Below are 7622 nucleotides of genomic sequence, written 5' to 3'. Positions count from 1 at the left end.
TCTAATTTGGATTCCTTTTATTTCCTTCTACCATATGACCCAGCAATTCCACTCCTGGGTATATATCTGAAAAATACAAAAACACTAATTCGAAAAGATACATGCACCCCAGTGTTCATAGCAGCATTGTTTACAGTTGCCAAGATGTGGAAGCAACCTAAGTGTCCATCAAGAGATGAATAGATAAAGAAGATGTGGTATATATATATACAATGGAATACTACTCCACCATAAAAAAGAATGAAATTTTGCCATTTGCAGCAACATGGATGAACTTGGAGGGCATTACACAAAGTAAAATAAGTCAGACAGAGAAAGACAAATACTGTATGTTAACACTTATATGTTAAATCTAAAGAATACAACAAACTGGTGAATATAAGAAAAAAGAAGCAGACTCACAGATATAGAGAACAAACTACTGGTTACCAGTAGGGAGAGGGAAGGGAGGATGGGCAAGATAGGGGTAGGGGATTAAGAAGTACAAACTATTAGGTATAAAATAAACTACAAGGAGGGAATTCCATGGCGGTCCAGTGGTTAGGACTCCGCGCTTTCACTGCTGAGGGCCCGGGTTTAATCCCTGGTCAGGGAACTAAGATCCCACAAGCCATGCAGCGCATCACCCCCCAAAAAAAAATAAACTACAAGGATATATTGTACAATACAGGGACTATAGCCAATACTTTATAATAACTATAAATGGAGCATAATTCTTAAAAATTGTGAATTACTCTATTATATACCTGTAACATATAATATTGTACATCAACTATACTTCAATAAAAAATTAAATAAAAAAACAAAAATAAAAATAAAATATTGGCTATATATATATTTAAAAGCCTGCTTTTACTAGGATGGTAAATTGTACTTTCTAGTTTACACAGCACATTCACAGGCATTACCTTATTTGAGTCTCTTGACAAACCGTGATTTAGGTAGGATTTGTGCCCGTATATCTATTATGGAGATGAGGAAATAATCTCAGTGGTTGAAACTCACTTCAGGTCCCGTGTCTAGTAGGTGTCTTAGCCAAAAATTGAACCTTTGTAACTGACTTCTGTGCAGGGTTTCTTTTATTATACACTGATGCCACCATCAACCACGTGCTTTGTGAATAGTCCTCCAGAACCACTTTGGTGAGGAAGTTGCTTCTGATCTTCTAAGAACACATGATTGCAGGTCCTGTTGGAGCCATCATGCCATCAGGTTCCAATGATCCCAATCCCAGCTTTAATCTCATTGCAAAGCATATCATTTCTTCAAATATTTATTGTGCTTCACATTATCACTTCCACTTTTACTATCTCATATCTGCTTAGTACTTCTATCTTATTTCACCCTTCCCCTCCCTATGGGAGACATTAAAGCAGAGTAGTTAAAAGCATTGACTTTGGAGTCAGGTGGGACACAAATTTTATACCCTGGTTTTGTCACCTATTAACTTTTGAACTTGTACAAATTACTTGACCTAAATGGGGCTCAATTTTCTTATACAGGCAGACCTTGTTTTATTGTGCTTCACTTTATTGCACTTTGCAGATACCATTTTTTTTTCTTTTTTTTTTACAAGTTGAGGGTTTGTGGCAGCCCTGTGTCCAGAAAGTCTGTTGGCACCATTTTTCCAATGGCATTTGCTCACTTCATGTCCCTGTCACATTTTGGTAATCCTTGCAGTATTTCAAACTTTTCCATTATTATTATATTTGTTATGGTGATGTGTGATTAGTGATCTGTGATGTTAGTGTTGTCATTGTTTTAGGGCCACAAACTGTGCCCATATAAGACAGGGAAGTTAATCGATAAATGTTGTGTGTGTTCTGAGTGCTCCACCCACTGGCCATTTCCTCGACTCTCTCCCTCCCCTCAGGCCTCCCTATTCCCTGAGACACAACAGTATTGAAATTAGGCCAATAAGTAATCCTACAATGACCTCTAAGTGTGAAAGGAAGAGTCACACATCTCTCACTTTAAATCAAAAACCAGAAATGATTAAGCTTAGTGAAGAAGGTATGTTGAAATCCAGGACTGGCCACAAGCTAGGCCTCTTGCACCAAACAGTTAACCAAGTTGCAAATGCAAAGGAGAAGTCCTTGAAGGAAAATAAAAGTGCTACTCCAGTGAACATGCAAAAGATAAGAAAGTGAAACAGCCTTATTGCTGATCTGGAGAAAGTTTTAATGGTCTGGATAAAAGGTCAAAGCAGCCACAACATTCCTTTAATCCAAAGCCTAATCTAGAGCAAGGCCCTAACTCTTCAATTCTGTGAAGGTTGAGAGAGGTGAAGAAACTGCAGAAGAAGAATAGTTTGAAGCTAGCAGAGTTTGGTTCATGAGGTTTAAGGAAGGAAGCCATATATATAACATAAAAGTACAAGGTGAAGCAGCAAGTGCTGATATAGAAGCTGCAGCAAGTTATCCAGAAGATCTAGCTAAGATCATTAATGAAGGTGGCTACACTAAACAACAGAATTTCAATATAGATGAAACAGTCTTCTATTGGAAGAAGATGCCATGTAGGACTTTCATAGCTAGAGAGGAGAAGCCAATGCCTAGTTTCAAAGCTTCAAAGGACAGGCTGACTCTCCTGTTAGGGGTCAGTGCAGCTGGTGACTTTCAGTTGAAGCCAGTGCTCACTTACCACTCTGAAACTCCTAGGGCCCTTAAGAATTATGCTAAATCTACTCTTCCTGTGCTTTATAAATGGAACAACAGAGTCTGGATGACAGCACATCTGTTGACAACGTGGTCTACTAAATATTTTTTTTCCATTAGTTCATGTCTTTTATTAACCAATATACAATTACTTGTGTTCTGGTTTGTTGAAACAATAGGTCAGACAACATTTGCCACAGTAATGTCTGTCAAAGTGGCTGGCCATAAAAAGTCCAGCACCATATTCATCTGAAGGGCACTCCCGACGAAGGCGACTGATTTTGCCATTCTCATTCACCTTATAGTATTTCAGGACAGCCAGCTTAACCTTCTTTCTCTTATGCTTGTTCTTCTTGGGAGTGGTGTAAGACTTCTTCTTCCTTTTCTTGGCACCACCATGAAGTCTCAACACAAGATGAAGAGCGGACTCCTTTTGAATGTTGTAGTCAGACAAAGTACGTCCATCTTCCAGTTGCTTGCCAGCAAAGATCAGTCTTTGCTGGTCAGGGGAAATTCCTTCCTTGTCCTGGATCTTGGCCTTTACATTTTCTATTGTATCCAAGGGTTCAACCTCGAGAGTGATGGTCTTCCTGTCAGGGTCTTCACGAAAATCTGCAAACTGGCAGCAGTGCCACTGCAGATGGCGGATCCGAAAGAAAGGGTGCTGCGCCGGCCCACAGGCTACTAAATATTTTAAGCCCACTTACTGCTCTGAAAAAAAGAATCATTTCAAAACATTACTGCTCACTGACAAAGCACCTGGTCACCCAAGAGCTGTGATGGAGATATACAAGGAGATTCATGTTGTTTTCCTGCCTGCTAACACAACATCCATTCTGCAGCCCGTGGATCAAGGAGTCATTTCAACATTCAAGTTTTACTATTTAAGGAATACATTTCCTAAGGCTATAGCAGCCCATAGATAGTGATTCTCTGGTGGATCTGGGCAAAGTAAATTGAAAACCTTCTGGAAAGGAAGGAGTCACATCTGTGATTCATGTGAAGGGGTCAAAATATCAACAATCACAGGAGTGTGGAAGAAGTTGATTCCAACCCTCATGGATGACTCTGTGGGGTTCAAGACCTCAGTGGAGGAAGTTATTGCATTTGTGGTGGAAATAGCAAGAGAAATAGAAGTAGAAGTGGAGCGTGAAGATGTGACTGGATTGCTGCAATCTCATGATAAAACCTTAATGGATGAGGAGTCGCTTCTTATGGATGAGCAAAGAAAGTGTCTTGAGATGGAATCTACTTCTGTTGAAGATGCTGTTAAGATTGTTGAAATGACAACAGAAGATTTCCAACATGACATCAACTTAGTTGATAAAGCAGCAGCAGGGTTTGAGAGGACTGACTCCAATTTTGAAAGAAGTTCCACTGTGGGTCAAATGCTATCAGACAGCATTGCATGCTACAGAGAAATTGTTTGTGAAGGGAAGAGTCAATCAATGCAGCAAACTTCATTGTTGTCTTATTTTAAGAAAGTGCCACGGCCACCCCAACCTTTGGCAACCATCACCCTGATCAGTCAGCAGCCACCAACATCGAGGCAAAAAGATTACAACTCTCTGAAGGCTTAGATTATGGTTAGCATTTTTTAGCAATAAAGTATTTTTAAATTAAGGTACAAACATCATTTTTTTTAGAGAGAAAGATATTGCACACTTAGTAGACTACAGTACAGTGTAAACATAACTTTTATATGCACTGAGAAACCAAAGAATTCACATGACTTGCTTTAGTGCCATATTCGCTTTATGGCAGTGGTCTAGAACCAAACTTGCAGTATCTCTGAGGCAAACCTATGTGTAGCATAGAGAGAGGAACCAAATCCCCTTCAAATGTTGTAATATTTGAATGTAAGGTGGCAGTCTAATTCATCATCCGAATAATCAGAGGGCCACAGGTGCACGTGGGATTGCTGTGGACAGCCAGGACCTAGGGCGCCCTTCCTAAACGACACGTGCGTGGAGTGGGACCAGCACACTGTCTGGGTCATAGCAAGGGCTTCACACATGCTGTTCTCTCGGACTCAGACACTCCTCTTCCCACTCTTCCCTGGCCGGCTTCTCCTCATTCTTCAGGTCACAGTTTAAATGCCACCTCTTCATAGATGCCATCCCTCACTATCCTGTCTAGGACATCCTTTTCTTTCATAAAACTTATTGCAGGCATGAATGAAATAATGCCATTTGCAGCAACGTGGATGGACCTGGAGATTATCATACTAAGTGAAGTAAGTCAGACAGAGAAAGATAAATATCATGTGATATTGCTTATATGCAGAATCTTAAAAAAAATGATACAAATGAACTTATTTACAAAACAGACTCAGAGACTTACAGAACAAACTTAAGGTTACGGCTGGGGGGAGGGCAGGGTGCGGAGGGAGGGATAGATTGGGAGTTTGGGATTGACATGTACACACTGCTATATTTAAAATAGATAACCGACAAGGACCTACTGTAAAAAACAAAAGAAAACAAAACTTATTGCAGGCATGTATTTGTGTACTTGTTGGTTGCCTCTTTCTCTTTTCTGCTGGAAGCTCCATTTCGGCAGAGACCACATCTGTTTCATTCCCCAGTGTATTCCCAGAGGCTTGCTTACTTCTTGGTAGGCATTCAAATAGTTTATAGGATGAATAAATGAATGTATGAATATTAATTCCTTTTCCCTGTACTAGAGGTTCTCAGTTAGGATGGTTTTGCCCCCTAGGGAACATTTGGCGGTGTCTGGAGACATTTTTGGATATCACGGTTGGAGTGAGGTTGCCGCTAGCATGTAGAGTAGCTGCTAGCATGTAGAGTCCAGGGATACTGCTAAACGTTCTACAGTGCACGGGGCAGCCCCCCGAAACGAAGAGTTACCCAACCCCAATGTCAGTAGTGATGAGGTCTAGGAGTCCTGCCCTATGCCCAGTGATGTAAGAAATTTCGTTACCCTGAGTGGGTGCCAAGATAATGGCTGTACTGAAAAAGCTTCTTGTATATTAATCTTAAGGATGCATATCATTAAAACGGTGAAAGAGATCAACTAGACTCATTCTGTATCTCAAGAAGTAAGCAGTAGATGACACTAGAAGATATCGTAATTTACTCTTAAAGTTCTTTGTAGGTGAGTCTTCTTGATTGTTTACAATTTATCATGGTTAATTTCATCCCCTTTCTACACATACTTATTTTTGTACTAAACTAGATGTATGAAAATTATATAGCAGTGTTAGACATACAGTCTGGCCTAATATGTGCAACGTCCTCTAATGTGTATGGAGTTAAGTCCCTCACAGGCTTTGTCCTCAGTAAGCTTACACTCCTTGACTAATCCCACATGAATATCTCATTCTGGCAGCCTCAGACCATCACTTGGAGTAGTTTATCATTATTCAGGATTTCCTAGGTCCTGAGTAGGTACGTCGCTAGAGGAGCGTGATGCATGGCCTCGTTATGCTGCATGAAGACAGAATCCTGTTTGGCCTTCAGCCATCTAGAGTTTAAGCCCACAGAATGGAAAACCCACATTCTTACAACGTTGTAGTAAACAGTGAATCTGTGCTTCAGTTCAGTTAAAGCCCAAAGGATCACAGGAAACATTTCAAATGTTAAGGATGCTTTGTGCTATGGGAAATCCAGCAGACCATTTCTGCAACTTGCGTGTGTCAGGCGCTACTTGTCTGTCAGGCACTGTGATAAGCAGTGGGGAGAAGAGGATGAGTGAAACACAGTCCTGCACAGGAGGGAGACGTGCTCAGGATGTTCCCTGTCTCAGCAGACTGCGTCGTCGTTCACCCGGTTGCCCAGGCTGCAAAACTTGGGATCATTCTTTTTTGTCTTTTAAAGTATTTTTAAAGTAAATTTATTTATTTTATTTTTGGCTGCGTTGGGTCTTCGTTGCTGTGCGTGGGCTTTCTCTAGTTGTGGTGAGCGGGGGCTGCTCTTCATTGCGGTGCATGGGCTTCTCATTGTGGTGGCTTCTCTTGTTGCGGAGCACGGGTTCTAGGCACACGGGCTTCAGTACTTGTGGCTCATGGGCTCTACAGCTCAGGCTCAGTAGTTGTGGCGCACAGGCTTAGTTGCTCCGCGGCATGTGGGATCTTCCCGGACCAGGGCTCGAACCCGTGTCCCCTGCATTGACAGGCGGATTCTTAACCACTGCGCCACCAGGGAAGCCCGGGATCATTCTTGACTCCTTGCTCTCACCCCTGTATACAGTCCACCAGCAAACTGTGTTGACTGCATCTCAGACATGTCCTCTTCTTCCACAGCCCCCTCTACCAAACCATGTAAACCGTCGTTAGCTCTCTCCTGGACTGTTACAATCGTCTGATAACTGGTCATGTTTCTTCCACCCTCTGAATATTGATTTATGTACTTCAGGAGAGTGTGGCTCTTATAAAATAGAAGTCAGACTTGCCATTCCTCTACTGTCTTCCCATTGCCAGTAGAATAAAATCTAAACTTAGATGGTCAAGCTTACGCTAGTCTCTCTGACCACCTCTCCTCCTACTTCTACCGTCCCCTCTACTAAAGCCCTAATATACCAGTTTCATACCAACTGACCTCATCACCTGATATGAGCTTAGCACACTTGGGAGCAATTCAGTTAGACGTTGGCTCCACCCTCAAAATGTTGAGCATCTGTGGGGGAGATAGATCAGGTTAATATAGCCATGAGATGTACTGGGTCAGTACGTGGTTTCTGATGACATGGGGAAGACTTTCTGGAGGAAAAAATTAAGCTCTATCTTGGAAAATAAAAGAGGCTACAACAAAGCAGTTCTGAGAATAGAAGGGGAAATTAACTTGAATATGAACAGAAGTAAAAGAAAGGGTGACAAATGCAGATTTCATGGCTGCAACCTAGAGATGTACCAAGGTGAGGGTGGCATTTTGCAATACGTGCATGGCTGTTTTCTTTCTAGCAAAATAAAGGAAAAAGTACCTAAAATCTGTCTACTGTGTACCT

The 7622-nt window shown here is 41.5% G+C and overlaps 1 pseudogene; it reads right to left on the bottom strand.

The window, feature by feature from the left end:
- Positions 1–2805: 2805 nt before the first annotated feature.
- Positions 2806–6994, bottom strand: LOC118888377 (annotated as a pseudogene).
- Between the last annotated feature and the right edge of the window lie 628 nt (positions 6995–7622).

Source organism: Balaenoptera musculus, chromosome X (genome assembly GCF_009873245.2).
Source record: "Balaenoptera musculus isolate JJ_BM4_2016_0621 chromosome X, mBalMus1.pri.v3, whole genome shotgun sequence".
NCBI classification, from domain to species: Eukaryota; Metazoa; Chordata; class Mammalia; order Artiodactyla; family Balaenopteridae; genus Balaenoptera; species Balaenoptera musculus.
This window is presented reverse-complemented; position numbering and strand designations above follow the sequence as displayed.